The sequence below is a fragment of the Lissotriton helveticus genome, chromosome 6 (genome assembly GCF_964261635.1).
Source record: "Lissotriton helveticus chromosome 6, aLisHel1.1, whole genome shotgun sequence".
Taxonomy (NCBI): Eukaryota; Metazoa; Chordata; class Amphibia; order Caudata; family Salamandridae; genus Lissotriton; species Lissotriton helveticus.
In genome coordinates, this window is record NC_136067.1 from 1,624,138,835 (window position 1) to 1,624,162,829 (window position 23,995).

Here is a 23,995-nt window from a genome sequence, read left to right on the forward strand (position 1 = left end):
CGAGACCTCCGGGGTTCCTGTGGTTCCAGAATGTCCGAGTCAAGGGCGAGCAACGTGCTCTCAATACACATCGAGATCCAATCCTGAACCGTCAAGTAGACTGAAGGCTTGTCATTGCTGAAGAGTTGCCGTTAAGCGATTTGGGTACAATCCCGGACTGGTCTGAATGTTATAACTGTTGATGATATTTGTCTGAACTTTAAATTTGGGAGGAATGTCGTATCACCTCTCGCTGTACTAGTTTTGGGGGGCGTGCTCATGTTATCACGCTTACACGTGATGTAAATGGTTTAGCCCGCGTAGCGCGGGTCTATGTTAATAAAAGAGTGCGCCTTGTGTCTGGCTTCAGAGCCGAGACACACGAGCACCAGTCAACCTCACGCTCCGTGTGCCGGTGTCTCATTGCAGCCTAAGCCACGCAGCCAGCGCGCACCGCACCACGCTGCAAGCATTACGGTTTCTCTTGCTCACAAAGTGGTCCTATCTCTGATCGGTGTATGGTGCAACACACACCGACATAACGCCGCCCTCGACTGGATTCGCTCGTTCCTCACCAGCAGAAGCCATAGAATCAGACTACCACCCTTCCTCTCCGAACCCACAGAAATCAACTGAGGAGTACCCCAGGGATCATCACTCAGCCCAACCCCCTCGCCGCCATCGTCAGACAGCACAGCCTCGGCATAGTATCCTACGCCGACGACACCCAGCTCATCCTCTCCCTCACCAAGGATCCCACCACCACCAGACTCAACTTCCAGGTAGGAATGCATGACGTCGCATCCTGGATGAGCAACAGCTGCCTGAAGCTCAAATTGGAGAAGACAGAAGTCCTCATACTCGGAACCACCCCGTCAGCATGGAACGACACCTGGTGGCCCACCGCATTCGGTAGCCCTCTGATACCCACGGACCACGCCAGAAACCTTGGCATCATACTCGAATCCTCCCTATCCATGAACAAGCAGGTCAACGCCGTCACGTCCAGCTGCTTCCACACCCTCCGCATCCTCTAAAAGTCCTTCAAATGGATCCCCCCCACATCCCCCAAGTCTAGGAAGACAGTCACCCACTCACTCATAACCAGCAGATTGGACTACGGAAACACCCTCTATGCCGGCATCAACAAGTCTCTACTCCACAAGCTCCAGATGATACAGAACACCGCAGCCAGAATAATCCTCGGCATCCCCCAACATGAGCACATCAGTCAACACCTACAGAACCTCCACTAGCTTCCCGTTGAGAAGAGTCACTTTCAAGATACTCACCAACACCTACAAATGCCTCTACAACACAGGACCCCAATACCTAAACAAGAGAATACCCTTCCACATACCCAAAAGAAACCTCCGCTCAACAAACCAAACCCTCGACGAAGCCCTATGCATCCGCAGAGCCAGAATAGGGGGAAGAGCCTTCTTCTACATCGCAGCCAAGACCTGGAACGAGCTCCCTATCAACATCAGACGTGCCCCCTCCCTGAACACCTTCAGGAAGGCTCTCAAGACTTGGCTCTTAGACTGAACGGAACTGCTATCCCCCCCGCACCCAGCGCCTCGAGACCCTCACGGGTGAGTAATGCGCTTAAAATTCTCTGATTGATTGAACAACATGTATGTAAGATTGACGAAACACGTGTTGGCTGAGTTCTTTCTGGAGGGTTTGTTTTTTCCAAAATAAACCAACTTCAAATAAACAGAGGACTGTTTTTTGGGGGGGAACGGATTCATATCTGGATTTATCCATGTAATTTGGGCGACAGAGCAAAAATTGGTTTTCAGCAACTGAATTGGACGATTTGGGACTTTGGAATATATTGAGGCGTGAATAATTAAAACTTACAAGAATGATAGAATATATTTTGTCTTGTGAACCATTATCCTCTACTGTGTTCGTTGTTGTGACTCTCTTGAAGGGTGCTTATTTAGTTCCTTTACGCTTTATTTGTTAATGTGTAGGTGGAACCTTAGGTAGTAGGTTGCCGGACCTGTAGTAGCACCTCTGGTTTTTTTTGTTTACAAAGGGCATATTTGTGTTATGAGTTCCACGTTTTAAGAATATCTCAAGTTACTGTAGTATTTACGAGGTGCGATAAATCCCCCCTTTTGGGCCACTACTACCCCGTTCTTTTTATGTACATAATATCAGTGGCCCTGCCCTGCTTATGTGCGACATACAAACTACATACTTTGAGTGATTGTATTGAGAGTTAGGCAATTAGGTACATCTTTAATGTGGTTCATCTTAAAGTCTATTACCCTCTTGCAATGCAATGGTCTAAAAAGGAACACAATCTATTTGTAAATCTAATGCTTCTCTGATGCCTACAAACAGAGTGAACTCTAGAGCTTGCAATTGCTATCTCTGGTATCTGGGAACACTGCCTTATCAATGCCTAGGAGTTCAGTCGTATGTTATTCCTGGAAGTACTGACATCTTTCTAGAGCCAGAATTAGTGTCTCTTAGGAAGCCGTGCTGGAATCAGAAACAATTTACCTCGAAACACATAAATTGGGGTTACGGTGTGGCAGAGGAAAGGGAATGGAATCACAAGGAGCAGAGATTGAAAAACAGAGCCAGACAGTCATCTTCATTTATAAAAAAAAATAGAAAAAAACAGCTGCAGATAAATGGGCAACAAGGGCAAAGGTCACAGTGAATCCGTTCCAGGTCACTTAAATAGTCACAAAGAGACTGTATTTTAAGACAACTGCTGCAGATATCAGTGCGCCCAGTAATTTTGAGGGGATTAGAACAATAGCAGGAAGATATTTCTGGAGGTTAATGTAGTCCTGTGTTTTGAACACTCACAGTTTTGAATCATAAAGTATCATAGAGGGTTAATGTGCCTGCAGCAAACCACATTGTGTAACATGCAGATTACAAACTTGTATTACACGTATCTAGTTAGGCAAGTGTGCTACTGCTTTTGACACAGGTTGTTTAATTACTTCAGTTTATAAATTGCAATCCCTTATGGAGAGTTGAAAGTTTAAAACGGGGATGACCCCCATTAAGTTCTATGGAGGCATTTGGTTTGTTAGGAGGGCAAAAAACAGCAAAAAGACATGACCATCCACCAAATATGGTGACTTCGCATATATGCTATGCTCAAGGTCACTGGAATTATGCAATTGTGTGGTCAGCGTTTGTCAGATAATTATGGATTTGCCGCATTTGCCAATAACCAAAACAATTGTTTCTACCTCAAATAGTTCAAAAGTTAATAAAAAAGCTGTGACACATGTTGCAGCAGAGTGGAAGGTAAATGTTGACTGGTCACCGTTCTGTTACTTATTGCTATATTTGGATGTTAAACCGGTACTAATGAGGTGCAAGCAATGTCCGAACAGTGTTAAGTGGAAATATGAGAAAGTAATGAAGTAATACTATCACACAATGTACAGCGTTACACCGCATAATTTGCTTTTTCTTTCCAAATAATGTAGTCAACCAGGCCACATACTTAAGCCCTCCCCTGCCATATAATTCCAGTTGCATTTGCTATGTTATATTTCCAGCATGTGGTCAACGGTTATTTCCATTAGCAAAACGATTAGTGATAGAAAAAGTGGCCACAGGTGTAGCATGTTGAATTACTTCGAGGTCATGCAATTATAGGATGCTGTCGAAATGATTGGATGGTGTCAGCGATGTCATCAATTACTTGGAATCAAAATCGTATCAAAAAGCGGTATTTCTCCACCGTGGGTGCCCTGGGAAGTGGAAGCAAATATGGGGTGCATGGAATAAGTTCAGGGGTGATATATGCGAACCCCCGCGGTTGGACGAGGATGAGGTTACCTCAGATTGAGAGTTGTATTTATGTACAGGTATGCTGTTTCATGGCTGCATCTCACCTATTGGAATTCCTACTGTTTGATGGTGCTATATTGGATGGACCTGACTGTAAAGTGATGTATTTACTCTATATGCTCTATGATGATCAACTGTATGTCTAACCGCCTACCATGTTCAATTCAATAAAAAAATGTTTAAAAAAATAAAAAATCGTATCAAAAGCTTTATTTTGGTTACCAAAGTAACCAATAAAGCACAACACAAAATTATTGCAAATATTAACACATCAGTACATGCTTACACGATACATAACACAAGAATAAATAAAAACATCATAAGCATAAAAAGGTAATGCTTTAGGGGGAAAGGGGGGATGGTGGACAATGGCATGGGTGGGGGAGGGAGAACGGGCCTGTGACGGGCAGGGTCTCGACCAAAGGGAAGGGGGAGGACAGGGGGGGGGGGTAAAAAAGAAAATGATAATCACATATTGCTCCCTCCTCAGTCTGTAAAGAGCCAGGGCTGGACGTAGTCGAACTAATCATAGCAGCAGAGTAAGGCATATTAATGGGAGGGGTGGGGAATACCCAGATCGCAGTAGAACAGAAGGAGATAGCCTGTACAAATGACTGAAAATCAGACACTGCGGGTAGCCTCATGTAACAAAAAAACAGGGCTAATAATTAAACCAAGCTGAAAGCCACACTTCAGTGGATAATGACAAGCCAGCCGCAAGTTATTCTGAGACAGGAGACCCATCTTAAAAAAAACTTTCGCCTCCACCCAAATTGCCCAATTTCATATCCCAGGCCATCCTGGCCTCGGCTGATGCAACCGTTAGGGGAGTAGCAATTTTACTTACCTGCTACTATCAGGGGGAAGTTCTCCAGTCTATGAGCGACCCACTAGCTAGATGGCTTAAGATCGGGGAAGCGTGTGTTCCATCGGGAAACAGCATTTTCAACACAACCGTTACAACGCATGCAATCACATTGCATGCCGTTGCAATGCAAAAGGTGTGCAGCATCGGGTAGAAGGTGTTGGATTTAATTCCAACACCTTCCCTCCTGTTGCACACACTGGAGTTGGAATAGAAAATTAATCTATTCAGCGCTCCCCCGACAGAAAGTCAGGTTAAAGTTTTGCGTTGCAACGGCATGCGATGTAATGGCATGCATTGTAATGTCACATATTCATTCCATCTAGTCAGTTATTATGGCCCTATAGAGGACGAGACGTCAGCAATGGAAAAAGTGGGCAATATATGAATTCCGTTGCATGGGCTTTTAATTGTAGGAGGAGCTTTAAACTTTTTTCAGAACCTAGGACTAGACTCCTCTCGCAGAAATAAGGCACAAAAAAAGCCACAAACTTATAGACAATTGGGGAAAGTGACTAGAGATTTTGCACTAGTCGACGCCTGGAGAGTCCAGCATCCAGCTTTAAGCAAATTCATTTGCTTCTCGAAAAGACGTAATACAGCGTCTAGAATCGATTTCTTTTTAGTTTCCCATCAATGTGAAAAGGGAAAGTCCTGGATTATTCCCAATCCTTTTTTAGACCATTCGGTCTGGTGACAGAGATAAAATTAAAGGCTAGTCTAGGAGAGCAACCGAGGTGGATGCTGGATAAAACCCTGTTGACCACCCCGCTCCCTGCCGCTGCTCCCCCGCGGCCCCACCCCCGCTCCCTCCAGCATTACCGTTCCGCTCCCCTCCCCACTCGCCACCCCGCTCCCGCCTCCCAGCTGCTCCTCCCTCCCGCTGGAAACATAGGGTTGTGTCCACGAGGCGGGGAGCTGTGACCTGACCTGACCAGAGCCGGTCGCTCCACCCGCCGCGTGGCCCATCCTTGGTGTGCCCGGTCTCCACTTCCGCCGTCGCTGCCAGTTGTGCCTCTGCTGTGCCCCTGATCTCGCCTTAAACCGTATTGTATCTGCCATGTTGTGCCCCTGATCTCGTTTTGCCCGTTTTTGCATGTTGTGCCAGTAATTTGTATTTTGTTGTGTTCTCGCCAACTGTTGTGCCCCTCCACCCCGCTGCTCCCCAGCGGCCCCACCCCCGCTCCCTCCAGCATCACCGTTCCGCTCCCCTCCCCTCCCCACTCGCCACCCCGCTCCCGCCCCCCAGCTGCTCCTCCCTCCCACTGGAAACATAGGGTTGTGTCCACGAGGCGGGGAGCTGTGACCTGACCTGACCAGAGCCGGTCGCTCCACCCGCCGCGTGGCCCATCCTTGGTGTGCCCGGTCTCCACTTCCGCCGTCGCTGCCAGTTGTGCCTCTGCTGTGCCCCTGATCTCGCCTTAAACCGTATTGTATCTGCCCTGTTGTGCCCCTGATCTCGTTTTGCCCGTTTTTGCATGTTGTGCCAGTAATTTGTATTTTGTTGTGTTCTCGCCAACTGTTGTGCCCCTCCACCCCGCTCCCTGCCGCTGCTCCCCAGCGGCCCCACCCCCGCTCCCTCCAGCATCACCGTTCCGCTCCCCTCCCCTCCCCACTCGCCACCCCGCTCCCGCCTCCCAGCTGCTCCTCCCTCGCTCCGCTTCCCCCACTCTCCATTTATGGCAGAGTCCGCGCGTACGCGCAGCGGGTGCGCCAATGGTGCGCCGAATGCGCGCCAAAGGCACGCCCGTCTACGCCCGTCCGCGCCAGGCCCGCGCCCAGCGCCTGGACCCCTGGCCCCCACCATCGCCAGACCTCACGACGGACCTACAACGCCGCCACCCTCAACGCACTCAACACCGGCCGATCACCAGCTTGCTACCGTGCTACCCCGAAACGCACCCACGGACCCTTCACCTGCCAAGCCTGCAAATTTACCTGCCTCCAGACCTGCACCTCACCCACCAAGCCGAACACCAACAGCAACCACCTCAAATGCATCCTGCTCAACACCCGCTCCGTCCACAGACACGCCGTCGAACTCTGGAACCTGCTCGACACAACATCACCAGACGTCGCCTTCCTCACGGAAACCTGGATGAACGCCTCCTCTGCTCCCGACATCGCCATCGCCATCCCGGAGGGATACAAGATCAACCAGACTGGAGGAGGCATCGCCATCGTACACAAGAAAACCATCCGCATCACAACCAGCTCCGACGACACCTTCACCGCCGCCGAACATCTCCACTTCCAGATACACACCGACCCCAAGACCACACTCACAGGCACCCTCATCTACAGACCCCCGGGACCACGCACACGATTCAGCGAAGACATCACAGACTTCATCAGCCCGCATGCCCTCTCCTCCGCTGACTACATCCTCCTAGGGGACCTCAACTTCCACCTGGAGAACAAGGACAGCAACACCACCACCCTGCTGGACAACCTTGCAAACCTCGGCCTCAAACAACTGGTGAACACCCCCACCCACTACGCCGGACACACGCTCGACCCAGTCTTCCAGCAAGCACATCTCCTTCAGCCACTGCACCGGACTTCACTGGACTGACCACAGCTGTGTCCACTTCAGCTTCAAAAGAACCGCGACCCACCACCGCCCACAACAGATCCCTCGCAGGAACTGGAACAAGATCACTGCCGACCAGCTCACCACCTCCCTCAGCCAGAACCCGCCCGCCAGTACCACGGACCCCAGCGAAGCAGCCTTCAACCTCACACAATGGATCACCAACTGCGCAAACGATCTCGCACCACTGAAGACCCCCCCCCCAGCAGACACGGCAGCAAGAAAGCCCCCTGGTTCACCGACGAACTCAAGAACTCCAAGAAGAACTGCCGCATCCTCGAGAAAGCCTGGCGCAACGACCAGACCACAGACAACTGGACCGCCCTCAAGCACGCCACCCGCAAACACCACCAGCTGATCCACACCACCAAGAAGACAGCATTCAAAGAACGACTCGACAACAACGCCCACAACAGCAAGGAACTCTTCAGCATCGTCAAAGAGCTCTCCAACCCCAGCGCCGGAAACAACAACATCACTCCCTCGCAAGACCTCTGCGACTCACTCGCCTCATTCTTCCACCGCAAGATCGCCGAAATACACAACAGCTTCGGCGCTCCAACCACGTACCCCACCACCATACCATCACCCCTCACAACCACCCTCAGCGCCTGGACCCCGGTCAGCACCGAAGACACCACCTGCACGATGAACAGCATCCACTCCGGATCGCCAACCGACCCCTGCCCCCACCACGTCTTCAACAAGGCAGACTCCATCATCGCACCCCAACTCAGAGACATCATCAACGCCTCCTTCAAAACCGCCACCTTCCCGGAAAGCATGCCGAGCTCAGTGCCCTCCTGAAGAAACCGACAGCGGACCCCACCGACCTCAAGAACTTCCGCCACATCTCGCTCCTCCCCTTTCCTGCCAAAGTCATCGAGAAGACCGTCAACAGACAGCTTGCCACCTTCCTCGAGACGAACGGATCCCTCGACCACTCGCAGTCTGGCTTCCGAGCCAACCACAGCACCGAGACCGCCCTCATCGCAGCCACTGACTACATCAGATCCCTGCTCGACAGCAGAGAAACAGCGGCCCTCATCCTCCTGGACCTCTCCGCGGCATTCGACACCGTCTGCCACCGCACCCTAGTGCAGCGCCTCAGCAACACAGGTATCCATGAGAAGGCTCTGGAGTGGATCATCTCGTTCCTCGCCGGAAGAACCCAGAGAGTCCGCCTCCCCCGTTCAGATCCGAGGCCATCGAAGTCATCTGCGGCGTACCACAAGGATCCTCCCTCAGTCCCACCCTCTTCAACGTATACATGAGCCCCCTCGCAGCCATCGCACGCCAACACAACCTCAACATCATCTCCTACGCCGACGACACCCAGCTCATCCTCTCCCTCACCAACGACCCAGCCTCCGCCAGAACCAGCCTACACGAAGGGATGAAAGACGTCGCCGAGTGGATGAAGAACAGCCGCCTGAAACTGAACTCAGATAAGACGGAAGTCCTCATCCTGGGACCATCTCCCTCCGCCTGGGACGACTCCTGGTGGCCCCCTGCACTGGGTTCCACTCCCAAGCCAACGGACCACACACATAACCTGGGCTTCATCCTGGACTCCTCCCTCTCGATGACCAGGCAAGTTAACACCGTATCGTCATCATGCTTCAACACCCTGCGCATGCTCCGAAAGATCTTCCGATGGATCCCCACTGAAACCAGGAAGACGGTCACCCAGGCACTCGTCACCAGCCGGCTGGACTACGGGAACACCCTCTACGCCGGCACCACAGCCAAACTGCAAAAAAGACTCCAACGCATCCAGAACGCCTCCGCCCGACTCATTCTGGACATCCCCCGACACAGCCACATCTCCGGCCACCTGAGAGACCTGCACTGGCTCCCCATCAGCAAGAGGATCACGTTCAGGCTCCTCACCCACAAGGCCCTCCACGACCTGGGCCCCAAGTACCTCAACGACCGCCTGACCTTCTACACGCCCACCCGCCAGCTACGGTCGACCAACCACGCCCTCGCCGCCGTTCCACACATCCGCCGAGCCACCGCCGGTGGAAGATCCTTCTCCTACCTGGCAGCCAAGACATGGAACTCCCTCCCCATCCACCTCCGGCTAACCCAGGACCATCTCTCCTTCAGGAAGCAACTCAAGACCTGGCTCTTCGAGCAGTGACGCAACACCCCCCCTCCCCCAGCACCTTGAGACCCTTTCGGGTGAGTAGTGCGCTATACAAATGCCATGATTGATTGATTGATTGTTGACTGAAGAGGGCTGGATCAAAAAAATGCAAATACTGTTAGCGGATTTTGTTCAGAGGAATGCGGGATCAGCCCCACCCTTTCTGGTTTGGGATTCCTGTGAGGCCTTCATTAGAGGGGAGGCAATATCTGGTAAAGCAAGCATCATCAAAAATAAAAGGAAACGGCCGGACAACTACAACAAGAACTAGACCAGGCAAGCCAACTCCATTCAAGAGTCTACCCGCAAACAACAGAATTTAGATTTTAAAAAAGCCAGACAGAGTATTAGAGATTTTTAGGAGTGCCAGGCAATAGTGAATAAGAATACCGGTCTACAAAAGTGGCATGAGGAAAGCAAACGCACAGGTACATTTTTGGCGTGGTGCGGAAAAATCAATGCCGCCATCAAACCTATTTTTGACAAGGATACAAGTTTAGTACAGCAAATGGCAGAAATCGATAAGGTCTTTCCTGTCGCATTGTAATAGGCAGTGCTCTGCTCCAGCATCTATTTCTCTTGACGGGGTCAATAAATACCTTAATACAATGAAGCTGCCAGTGCTAACCTGTACCTGAAAAGCCTAGATTTTGGAGTCAAGTTCGGAAACGGAGGTCATGGAGGCTATCAAAATCATGCCCAGCTGCAAATCGTGCAGGAACCATGGATTATCCATCGAAATTTAGAAAAAAGTTATACTACAGATAAAAAATATATTGGTATCATTATTCAATGCCATTTTGGGAGGGTGCCAGATTCTTAAAAACTTTTCTGAAGCAGTTATAGTTAGCTTCTTAAAGAAGGGAAAGCCATTCAACAATCCTGGGTCATATTGCCTATTTAGTTTATTCAATAACGATTATAAATGATTTACTAAAATAATGGCGGCTAGAATAACTCTACCAGAGCAAAAGATGGTGAACAAAGATCAACGTGGTTGTTTGCCAGTGAGGCTCTTTGCCAATAACACACATTTTTCAGTCCAGGCAATTGATTAAGTTTCAAACAACGATACCAAACTGTCAATCATGATCGATGCGGAAAAATCTTTTGATATGGTTAATTGGGATATTTTGTTGCTATTTTAATGAAATTTTCCATGGGCTGGTTAATAGGGTACAGAAATTATACAACAGAGCCGAGGCAAACGTTATAATTAACACACATATCGCTGGTTCAGTCAAGATTCAAAGAGGCACTGGCCAAGAATGCCTGATGTCCCTGGTTTTATTCGCTTTATTTATTGAACCACAGGCTTCACGGATATGCCAGAAACTCTTAAGGCACCCGTAGTTGGGGCACCAAAACACAAGTTGTTTGCAGATTACCTAATTGTCTATCTGTCAGCAGATCCTTTAAACATCAAACAAACCTTCGACACAATCAGAACCTTCTCAGATCTGGGGGGGCGGCACCTGATCAACAATAAAAGGTCAAAAATATTATTCAATTGCCCTGATCAGGTTTTACCCAGCGATTTCCGGACCCTGGTTTCCAAGGCTAATCCAATTCACTATCTGGGCATCTGGGGTTCAAACAACGTTTTACAGCTCTTCACTTAATTATGTTTCAACCCTAAACAAAGTTAAGAAAATGTTAAGCAATTGGCAAACTCTGCCACTTTCCATAATTGGGAGAACGGGCCTGATAAAAATGATAATACTCCCGCTATTTATTTTCATTTTCTCACATGTTCTCATCAAAGTTCCTCCAAGTTATTGCCTGGAAATAGAATAAATTTCACAAAATGGTACTGGACAGGCAAGAAACCACGCACCAAATTAGAAACCTTACTGCTGAGTCCAGAAAAAGGTGGGTTAGGCCTGCTCCATATTAAAAAAATACTTTCAGACTGTTTTTCAGCACCGGTGCGGACGCATAGCTATGTCACACAACTATGGGTTTAATTATTATTATTAGAGAATAATATACAGCTAAAATCCTTTATCAAGATTCCCAGACTACCCAAACACAATGGATACAAGATTCAGCACATAATCCTAGATAGATTTACTCAAATGATGAATGAGTTTCAATTCACTTCAATTCACCCGGATATTAAGATACAACACTGCAAGGATCTAGGATTACAGGTAGATCTGCAGGCTATAAGAAATTGGGAAAGGCTAGAAGTCTACCAAATAAAAGATCGTGTGATTGAGGGGAGGCGGAAGACCTAGGAACAAGTCAAAAGGGGCAGGAGAGAAATTTTGTTGGCCCTATCATTTTCTTATTTACAGATAGCTAGCCTAGTAAGTAAAGTACTCCTTGAGGTAATTAATCATGCATTATATGTAAAGGAAATGACGGGGATAGGGAACTGGTATATTTTGCAGCAGCAATTCTACGTTCAGATAGTCCCCATCGCCAGGCAAAAAGTACAGGAGTTTACGGGGTGTCGAATAGATGCCCACTATGGAAAGTCGACAACGAATGGTCCAACAAGACCATATGCAAGACGAAATTTAAACGCATTTTTTTTTGTAAATGGCAGTTATATTACACCCTGTACAAACTCCCTTAAAATGTTCCCAGCGGTGTCACCACATTATTTTAGATGCAATTATCCGATAGGGGACTAAATTAATGTCTGTTTTACCTGCCCTAAATTAACAGATTACTGGAACCAGATTTTTCAATGGGATAACAGGAAATTTACCTTAAGCTTAACCCCGGATCCCCCAACTGCCTCATTTGGGATTCCCAATCCAAACCGAACAGTTCGTCAAAAACAGTTTGGTTTTATTGCTTCTCTGGTAGCCAAATCTCTGATTTTACAAAATTGGAGAATGCTGGAACCACCCAGATTTCGATATTGGGTAACAAAGATGAGTCAAGTAAAAAGTAAGGATGAACTCTATTCCCTAAGGGTTGGGGCTGCCCACAACCTTATACAAATCTGGGGGGAAGATTAAGCCGTCCAAGAATAGCTGCGATGATGGGGAGCACTAGCGAGAGAGAGGTAACCATAGAAATATTCCTTCAGGGTGGCAATAAGCTGTCTGGATAACTAGAATAAAATCGCCAAGACAAGGAAAACTGTTCTTTCCAACTTCATACTTTGCAATATTTAATGTTGCTGTGACAAAAGGCTTTTTAACTTATCAATCAATTATCTTTGTTTAACTACTATTTATTGCTTCTGATCCCTCAATAACTCGCTTTTTCTACCATCGGTCTGAGATTATTTCCATAAACAAAGTTTGGAGGAAAAGAAAAAGCATTAAAATACCGTACATATAACAAATGAAACTCATTTCTAAGTTGACCAAAGTTAACATCCTATAAAGTTCTAAAAATTTGACAGACCCAACTGAGGATCTTACTCAAAGTGGGCATCTAATTAAATAACCATGTACAACAAAAATACTTGTCTCTAAAATCACAAATTTTCTTTTCATCAATTACTCCATTAGAGTTGTCATCAGTGAAGATATCAATGATGTTATTTAACATGTCATGAGTTCTGTCATAAGTGAGGTCATAAGCAGTGCATAGTGGGGGCGCAAGTTATAGTTAGCTCAGTAAACTTTAATTCGTGAATTTCAGTCATTTTGGGGTTTTAGTTTAGGGAAAACAAAGTTTCTCCAGATGCTCAAAGCCTTTGTCCTGATGGAAACTTTTTCTGCAGTACCAAAAAACCTGTATGGAAAAAAATTAACACACTCATTAGATGTCATCAGTGATGTCATCAATGAGGTAATTTGAGAGGTCATCAGTGATGTCATAAATTGTGTCATAGAACAAGTCATGAGTGATGTATATGAGGTCATAAGCAGTACATGACGGGGTGCAAAGTTATGGTTAGCATTGCTAACTTTAACTGGTGAATTTCTGTGTTTGTAGTTCGAAACACTATTGTTATCACTAGCATATTCACTTAAATATAACATTACTTTAACCTTTATTTCAGTGAATTTCTATTTTGTTGTGTTTTTTTTAATGAAAAGTAATATTTAACTATCATATTTAATGCAACCCCCCGCTGCGCACCACCCATACGTGCACTGAAGGGATTCCATCAGTTTGGTTTTTCTGTTTACTAAACACGAATTTCACATTTTCGTTACCTTACAAAACTCTTTTATTCGGACTCGAAACTAATTTTCCCCCAATTGTATGCTCTCGCTTTGTAGGTTTTTTGGAGGCTGTCTTTTTTGCCCTTGTTTTTGTTGGGTGGGAGCTATTTTCTTTTGTTGGTTTATGAAGAGGCGTTTCTCACTTCATCTGGGATATGGGCCCTAATGTCTGTTCTCTTTGACAGACGTTATTCATGTAGTGGGAAAAAGTCAAATAAGGATGACAGACTAAGTGTGAACGCGTTTCTTCCTTCCAAACTCTTGCAACGTTTAAGCATGTCTAACAGAAGATGAAGGACAGAGGGAAGGTTTGAGGGCCAGGCAGAGATAACTTTATATTTACCTTATCAGCAGGTGGTCACTTTGCTCTTCTGAACAGAAAAGCACCAGATCAAACACCATACTAAGGGGCCGATTATGATGGAGGATTTTCCGCATCCTCCGGGCCGGCGGTGAGGATGCGGAAAAACCTCTGCGGACCCACCAAAGACCCACCGCCACATTAGGATGGCTGGTGGGTCCTGGTTTCCGTCCGCAGCTTTTCCGCCGCGGTTGGCTTACAACCGCGGCGGAAAAGCTCTAATATGGTGACGGTGTCTCTCAGACACCGTCAGCCATATTAGGATGGGCTGTACAAAATGCTTTTCCGCTGCGGGTTTTCCGCCGTGGAAAAGCATGTGTAACTTCACTGCGGGGGCCCGTTGCTGTGAGGGTGCAGGGTGAGGGGGGGTGGAGGGTGCACATGGGGGGTACCTATGGTACCCCCCTGCATTTGTATGCAGAAATCGGCAGGCACCGCACGGTGCCCGCCGCTTTCTACATACAAATGCAATGTATGCATTTTTACCATTGCGGCGGATGCAGCTTGAAGCCGCACCCGCCGCAATGGTAAAAATAGAGGATGTGACCGCCAGTGTGGCGGTCACATCCTAATTGCACAGGAGGGAACTCCGCAGGCCATGCGGAGGTTCCCTCCTGCTCTACGGTGGCGGATGGACCCTAAGTGTCGACCTCCATAGGTCAGCATCACCACTACTCCAGCTCAATAACAAGGCGCTAGACAACCTACATTTCACACAAAACACACAAGGTGCTTGAGCAAAAGTACTAAACCACTACACTAAATAAGAGCAATGATTAACTATTGGCTGTAATCAAAGGGAGCCACAGACCTTGAAAAGGCATGCTTTATCATTGGTGGCCCCCCTACCCTGGAGTAAGCGAATACCAGTCCAGCAGACTCGACTAGTACAGGAGTCTTTAGATATTTGTTCATCTGGATTTTACGCAAGGATCCAGGTTTTTAAGTACAAATATCTGAGCACATTCCAGGTATTACCTTTATTAGTGCTAACCCTTGAACTATGTTGAAAGAAAAAAGTTATAATGGATAGTAGGTGAAAAGCCATGATTTGCCGAGCCACTCATTACCGTGCCAACATGTTTCGACAGATATTCAAGCCAAAAGATCAATGGTCTTCCTCAGGGTCAAATCAATCCCTGCCTAACATTTGCATTCACGCCATGCATGATGTAAATTGAGATGTAAGGCTCTTATACCTGTCCAATAGGATCTGATTTATTGACACCTTCCGATATTGCAATCATGCAAGGAAAAATAATAAACAATAATTACAAATAAATTCAGTCCAATTCAAACCAAAAAATTTATAAGATTATATAACGCAATTAAGTGTTTTCCCTTAACCAATTCAGAATACTCAGCCCAACCATGAGCACTACCTGAGAGATGTGACCCAGTGGGCTGGTGCGGAGGGAAAGGCCCTGCTTAGGGAGGAGTTCAGAGGGCTGAGAAGTCACCCGATAGCGCTCTGCAGCCCGAGACTGATCGCCCCTGAGAAATTCAACGTAGACTAGGAAATAATAGTGTGAGATGCAACCTGCCTGCCCGGTGCCTCCCCCATCCTCATAGGCATAGGCATTTAGAGACCACATCCATACAATGGACACCAGAGCTGGCCTTCAGGTCCATCCTACCCCCGGCGCCTATCCCATGCTAACCCTATGCCTTCGCGTACATGCATGCGCACCCGGCACTGTTCTTTCGAAGCTTGCATCTAGGAATTTTATTATAGGTTTCCCCTCAAATATTCTTACTTGATGAGTTTCACACTTCTTGATACGGATATGCGCTGATTAGCGGGTGTAGCATGCTCATACGCGCCTTAGATATCTCTTCAATATGTGGGCTCTGAATGATGTGCAGGCAAATCTGTAGTTTGAGATCAGTATTCCCATCCCAGATGCGATAAGATGTCTGATGTTTATTGCAAGTAGTTGTGATTTTGCTACCTCTATGCCCAGGATCTGGGCAAATTACGTACTGCTGCAGATGTGTTTTCCAAACAGTTAGTAATGATAAATACCCATAAGAATATGGTTTAAAAAAAAAATACATGAGCACAACCAAAAAAGAAGCAAAATGTTTATCTTTTGTGTCTCAGATTGTGCTGCAATATAAAAAAAATGTTAGATGTGTGAATGTCACTTAATTCTTACTTCTTGAGTACTCACCCAATCACATGGTTTGTTGCGAGTTACATGACCAAGAACTGGGCGCACGTCCCCTATAGTCAAACTCTATTGATTTAAAAACAGTTAATTTTGAAAAGATCAGACCACTAGTGAGGAAGATGCCTTTACATATAAAAGACACCAAAGATATCCTAAAAATGCTGGCAGACATATCTTACAATCCATGTACTCAAGTACTGATGACAACGGACATGGAAGTGCTTTATATAAGCATTCTGCAGGGAGAATGCGGATTCTCATAGCTTTAGTGATTACAGAATCGTAATTTTATAAAAAAGACAAGGGGGCTAACATTATGCATTTACTTTTATTCACCACTTCCAAGCAGCAAACTCTTCAAAGTTCCATAACAGAACAAAGTACAATTCAAAGAAGATCTAGAACATTCCTTTCATAAAACTCCAACATTCAATTTTCCCCTCTTTTGGTGCTGCTCTTTTATTATCCAGCCCATGTTCCTCCAATTCTGTCAAATACATTTTCTACGAATCTATCATTAAAAATAAATAAAAAAAACTGTAATATATAGGTTACTATAGCAAAAGCCACATACAGAGAAATATATACACTTTAAATGTCCTCTATTTAAATTTCTAAACCCTTTCATAATTTTTTCTTCATAAACTCTGCTGACCTATTCTTCAAATTCTACGCCACCCCCATTCTTCTTGCTTTTTATATAGTTTTTTTAGATTTTTGGGTTGGGCGGGTGGGATAATGTTAGCCTCTTTTTCTTTAACAAAATCACGATTCTCTAACCACTAAAGCTATGAGAATTGGCATTTTATGTTAAGACAGGAGGCTAACGTTATGCATTTTCAAAGCCCCTATAAGTAAAACTTGAAAAATGCTCCACAGGCTTAAAATAGAATTTCCAGAAAACCTCAGCATTTGACCAATCAGCTGCAGTCAATACCTAGTCCAATCGTGCTCCTGCTGTAAAAGCCCTTGAAGCCATTACTCCCTGAACTAAAGGTGCCTTAAATCTATCAAGCTTCCTTCATACCTTCCTTCACCCATCTCACAATGGTTGACAATGAGATCACTTTATGTGGCTTCAAATAAGAAATTAATAGCTGATTAAAACAATCACTTTTGAAATCTTGCATTCTGGGTTCATACTTCTTCACACAACCAACCACAAAAAAAAACTTTGGATAATTCTAAAATCTTGGACAAAAATGGACTCCGACAGACTTCAACCACACCCCTTCTGGTTGATAAAATCTGCTGGTAACCTCCAAAGCTTGAACACCAGATACTCTCCCAAACGAAACCAAAGAAAGTAAAGTTGCTAATTTCCATGAAAACTTTTTTGAGCTCAAATACCCGTTTGTTGGCCAAGACTCCAACAGTTTTAAAAATCAAAGAAACATCCGACATACTCTCATACTGTGACCTAGGTGGTTTCTTCAAACAGATTCCTTTCATCACCCTACAAATCGAAGGTGTCTTACTAATTGGCAATCCATTCAATATTTTCCTGCTGCCACAGTCATCTATAACAGTGAATGGTCCTATAGGATAAACTTTTTGAAAGCAAATAAGCCCCAAAATTAACGTTTTCTAACTCATCAGCTTACACGGGATCCAAATTTCTCTCCAAGCACCAACAAACCAGAGTCCTCTTGGGTGCCTTTGGGTGCCTGCAGGATGCACGGAAGCAGCTCAACTGCTCCACGGAAGTTCCTGAGTCCTGGTAGAAGAGCTGGTGGTCCTCCCAGGTTTTTGGAGGCACCACAGTTTGTAGGATGAGTCAACTTTGGCACATGTAGGGAACGCCAGATAGGCTGGTAGGCTTAGCACTAAGTTAGTTGCTTCTCCCACAGTTCTTGCTTTTCGTGGCTCCTCGGTCCTTCTTTTGGTCAGCAGGATCTGACTTCCTGATGCCAGGGCTCCCCTAAATTCCTAATTCAGGGGCATTAGGGTAGTAGCCAATGGACAACTCTCCCCTGGGGTCACTACCCCTCTATATGACCACTTTGTGGGGGAAGTGGGCTGAACCCCGTCACAGGGATCCTAAATTTGCCATCCCTAAGAAGGACACTTCTGAAAAGTTGTATCCACTTCAGGTAGCCCAGTTCAGGGGTGGTGCTCACCTGTGGGTGGAAATTCCGGTCTTGCTTTGCTAATTTCCCCCACCTGGCCAGGTGCCAAGGGCTCTGGACAAGGGGTCAGTTTCCTCTCCTTTGAGAGAAACCAGATTCACATACCAAAGGCGGTGGACCTCTTTGGAGCTCCTCGGCCTTGGAATGCTAATCCGCAGGTCAGCCTGCGGGCAGGGGTGCAAGGCACACGCTGCTCGAGCAAGCTTGGTTTAGGGCCCCAAAAGAGCAGAGGCCCTCACCCTTGCGGGTCAGGCACGCCTCTAGTGGCAAGCTGACGAAAGCCAGTCAGTCAGCACCGGCGGCTGGTAGGTTTTCAGGGGTCACCTCTTTTTTTTGTTACTTGTTTTTATTTTGGAGTATACAGCATCAGTACACATTTATATCAAACAAACATATTGCACGTAAATATTATCATGCAAAGTACAATACATGGATTTAAGTTCCCTCCCAGGTGCCATAGTGCCACAGGGACAATCCAAGTCCCTGGTCTCGAAGGACAGGGTGAAGTACATTTGAAGGAGCTAGGAGCTCATTAAAACTCAGATGAAATAAAGAACTGCTGTCACACAACTAATAACCAAACGGGTAAGAAAGAAAAGAAAAAAACCTAGGCAGCAGTTGGCAGAGGCAATGTGTCCTAAACATCTCTAAGAAACACAGATGGGACCAGCATGTGATAGAGGCCATCCCACTCCTCCCAAAGGATGGACCCATACTATACTGTGAAACACGTTGTCAAGGCCACATCATATGGCAGGTGTTCAGATCTATAGCTATCTGATACCAAGGATATGTTAGGGTCCCAACCGTCACTGTCATGCTTTCAGGAATACTATCGCTCCTCCCGGGGATGGGGGGGTACCCTCCAGCCGACACCATCCTGGTCCAGAAGGGTCAACCAGCTATTTTCACGATACACACCTCCATCTGCTTCCTCTAGCTGCCGAAAGCCAGTCGGACAAGGTATCAAGCATCGTTCGCTACTGTATCTTGGTGCTCTCTGACTGGGACGAGGCAGTCACGTCACCTCCGGGTTGCCCAGCCATCTGTAGCTTCTCTAACATGACCCCCACATTTCTCAATCAGTATGTTCGTTGTTTCGAACTAAGCACAAGCGTTTCTCCTCTGCTTCTCCCCATTCACGCATGTCAACCCTCCATCTAGTCAGACTAGGAGGTGCAGGGTGCATCCAATGGACAGCAAAGCAGCGCTTAGATAGTACTAGTCCCAGTAGTGTGAATTTGTGCTGCATCAGGTCTTGAATTTGGGGACCGGAAGAACCCAGAGAAGACTATGCTGGACCGTCGCCTCAACCTGAATTCCCATGGCTTCCCACAGTGTCTCCACAATGCCCAACCAGGAGGTCCGGAGCCAGGCACAATATAATGTCATATGTGCAAACGTTGCAGGCTTGACGACACAGCAGGGATATGCCGGGGAATACACTCTACCAAACTGTGGTAACCGGTGTGGGGGTCAGATTGCGGGGCACCTCTAAAGTGCCTTCTGTGTGCAAGTGATCTGGCATCAATGTGGGTTTATTAATACGAGACATAGGGGGTGTGCTTTGAACTGTTTGACCGCTGTTGAGCAGGGGACGTTTTTCTCAGGGTGTCTGGACGGAAGGTGACGGCTGTGCAGCTATTGTGGGTGCCGCGGAGAGCTCTGCTGTAGTTGGGGGAGGTACAAAGGGGATTTTGGCACTCATTCATTCCAGATTGGAGTAGCCACGGATGTAGCGAGGAGGGGCTGAGGCAGTGAGAGAATCATGGGTTTGGGGCGTTTGGCTTCAGATTGTTATAAATTATATGTAAAATGCAGGGAGGTAGGGGATTGTAACATGTAGTTTTCCATACTTGCGCATATATCTTTTCAGGTGCAGTCGCGGGGCTGGATTCCGCCGCGCTGTCCATTTGGATAGTCAGCCATTCCTGTGTAAAATTGGCAGAATGACGAACTGCAGAAGGGGAAAGGTGTGAACCTCTGGTTGGATTCTGCGTTGCTTCACATACGTCGACACAGGAAAGGTGGTATGAGATGGCACAAACTCATGCCTTGTTTAAATACTTTGATGCAACAACATAATTGTCCTGACGAGTTAATTATACATCCGAGGGACAATGACCTAGTAGTCTGCAAAGGATAAGCCTCAGTAAAGCAGATGAAAAGGGACTTGTTGGCGATCAAGCAGCAATGGTCAGGATGCTTTACTATCTGGACTGATTTTATCCCTAGAAGAAAATGGAGGGGGCCGAAGGACACGCCGCTATTGATAAGGCAAGGAGAAAGAGAGTGACATAAGTGTGTTTTGTAGGGAGGCAGGTTAGAGCATCCTGAATTAAAGTACGCAGCAGTATATTATTTCAGAGGTGACAAAGTGCATTTGTCTTGCTAAGGGATGGAGCTCTACTTGATACAGATAAAGGAAGTCATAGACAAAATATTAGATATCCAAAGGTACCCCAGAGTCTCCTAGTTAAGGGGGGGTAGAAAAGTCCTAATGACTGTTCCTGAGTGACGTCTGGTAGCTAGTTTTTTTTACATGTTTACAGTTTGACTTTATAGTTGGTAACAAGTTACTCCGGGAGCGGCAATAAGGTTAAGATAGGAGAGAGATAGTTGTTTAGAGAAGTAGAAAAGAGGTTACGGGGTTAAAAATTCAACAGCTAATGACCGAGAAGGGGGTTTTAAATAGTTACAAGGAAAGGATAAGGGTGGGAAAACCTAGGGATGGAGGAGGAAGATATGTAGGTGAATCAATGTATAGTGAGGCTTAGTTTTGTAAGGTAAAGGTCATGGGTAATGTTTTGTGAGGTGCACCTGGATTTAATAAAGCGGCGGCCTTTTTCAAACACATTAGAGACTCTTGGCGGTCTGTGCTTCTCTTTTGCAGCCCAATGTATATTTACACCTTTCTTGATGAGGAAACAAATGCCTTTCCCCAAAAATGAGTGCTGGTGAGCCACCAGCATAAATTAAGCACTGAATAAGACCCGGCTTGTCCATGTTATGCAAGAACAGTTCCCATTCAGCATCTCTTAGATGACCCGAGGTCCCTTGGTCATTGTCCTTGAAACCGTTGATTTGGGACAGAGCCACATTCTCCACTCTGCAGTCAGATTACCACTGCAGGTCCCACAGCTTTGGCATGCACGAGGCAGCACTGGAATCTTAGTAATAAAGGGAAATAGAGTACACATTTTAATGTGTTTCCTTTTCAAATCGCTTAACCACAGAAGTGCCGCAAAAGTTTTGTTAGAGCATTGTACAGTGACTAACACTACAGCAGAGTGAGCGTTTTCAGAGAAAACCAGAGTTAATGCAGTGATTGAGGACAACACCAACAGCACGTATTTGTTTTACAAACTAAACAGAGGCCAGGTCAATGTTGAAAGTTACCTGCAGCAGTGGTGGAATAGAGCTGTGCCAGGGGTGGCAGCTTCCTAGAACGGATTTTACATTGGAACTTATATTTTTTATTTATCCACTTATTTTTGTGTGCAAATTAAGCAATGCAAGAACAGAATCCAAACAGTACTATGATGAGCACTGTTTACTTCAGACAGCACCCACTGGTACATTACACTTTGTTTGGTAAAACAAATCATTCATCGGTGCAGCACTCTCTAATACAACATAAAATTAAACAAATGCAAAAATACAGTTTTTTAAAACTTGTTACCATGTTTCATTATTGTGAAAATATGAGAAACAAGTTGTAATGTTTCATTATTGTGAAAACATGAGAAACAAATTTTCGCAAAGTCAATAGCGCTGGCCTTGGCAAGCTGGTAAGATGTTTGTTTTTATTATTGCACAGCAATGCCACAGACATACAAAGAAATTAAGCCTTGGCAAAGCCAGTAGCATTGGCCTTGACAAGCTGGTGAGATGTTGGTTTTTATTATTGCAAAGCTATGCCACAAAAATACAAAGAAAAAACATTTGCGCAAAACGTGGCACCATATGCTTGTAGTAATTTTAAATGAAAAAAATTGTATACAATTTGAATAAAATAAGCTTGGAAACCAATTTTAGTTTTAATGACTGTCAGATGAAAATATCTTTCTTATTGGCACAAAGAAAAAAGGTACTATCAGAATTTTTGTAACCTGAAGGCTTAACACACAGGATTTACTAAAAACAAAAAAAGCATAAACAATGAAAAGAAAAAAGGATTGCAAAAGTAAAATATTGACCCACAAATCTTTGACAATTGGCAAAATCCTGACAAGGCTACACATGCATGAAGTGGGCTGACCCATTATTCTGTGCTGTACGCTGCAGTGGGTAGAAGCAAAATGTTAATTACTACTGAACAGGCCAATGGATAAAAAGAGCTGACCCAAGCACCTCTTTGGATGTATTTTTTTCTATTTTTGTATTTCACTAAATGAGCAAACCTGTTTCTCAACAACAGTTAATGATGTATTTGAAAAAACATTCAACTCTACGCTTCTCAGTGTCATAATTCCTAAGGAGTAAATAAAGCCAATTTAGTTTATAGACAATATGCGGTTCACATATATAAATACCAGTGGTCACTGGCACTATTGTTTTTTTCAATCTCTTTTTGTGACGCTTGCTGGTAAATATATTTCCTCTTTGAGTGACAAATTAGGATTCAATGACATAGATTATTGTAATGTCATCGGAGCAAGGTCAAGTAGCATCACTTTCTGGGATTGAGGGTCAAAGATAATATGATGTCACTGCCTGTGATGTCATCGATGTCAAATGCTATACGATGTCACTTCCACTACCCTTGGCATTTTGGTGAATTGACATACATACTGACACGGGGGGGGGGGCCTGGTTAGCAGGAACCTAGTGCACTTCCAGTTGAAATCACAGCAAATAAAAGTGGGTGGGTGGGTGACCATGTCAACAAGCATTTGCAATGAATAAATGCAATAGGTCTTGCATTTACGAGAGTTTAAGCTATTGTCATGTACAATGGCAATAGCTCAAACTCTTGTAAACCGGAGACCTATTTTAATTCAAAGAAACTGGCGCCATTATCCGGGGCTGCTTGAAAGTGAAAACGTGCATGGTGAGGAAAGTACATCGTGCCTGCAGTAGGAGAAACCAATTAAAGAAAAGAGTGCTTACAGACTAAATAAGACATACATGTCGCAACAGAAGTAAAAGGGCCAGTCGCCATGGGAGGTTACAAATGCAGACAAGGCGGTACCAAGGAGGGACTAACAAGCTTAATAACGACTCGCAAGCCAGGGTGGGCAGAGTGGGCTGGGCTTCAAAGCCATACTCCAATTCTGCATGCCTTGCAGCTGCGCATGTGCTGCACGGGCTCGACCTAAAAAGGGCACTTTCCTACATATGGTATTACTAAATGGAATAAAGTTTGTGTTAAAAAAAATCTGCCATGCGTTTTGTGTGTCAATATTTGGCTACAAATCACGATTGAAGTAGTAAAGACAATGAGCCACATCAGTCTTTACTATTAGCAGATTTTGGAAATGGTTTGTGGTCGTCTATCTGGTATGCAATATTGAATTTGTTAGGCAGCTACAATTTATATTTGAAATAGTAAGGACACCAAGCCAAAGAGGTATTGACAATCATCAAGGCCTGTCAGTCCATATCGGTGTGTACATTTTGGACATATAGCTTATGGTACCAGTAGTGTTGCAGGACGTGGTGTGCTGTGAAATATCCATCAGTTATTACCACCAGAGGCAATTTGGCTTAAAAGAAGGATTTGTTTCACCCAGAGATCATGACCTTAGTAATATGGATAAC

The 23,995-nt window shown here is 45.7% G+C and overlaps 1 protein-coding gene across 1 annotated transcript in view; it reads right to left on the reverse strand.

The window, feature by feature from the left end:
• The window catches only part of UGP2 (UDP-glucose pyrophosphorylase 2), a 476,638-nt gene that overhangs the window by 400,464 nt on the left and 52,179 nt on the right, over positions 1-23,995 (reverse strand). The window lies entirely within an intron of this gene.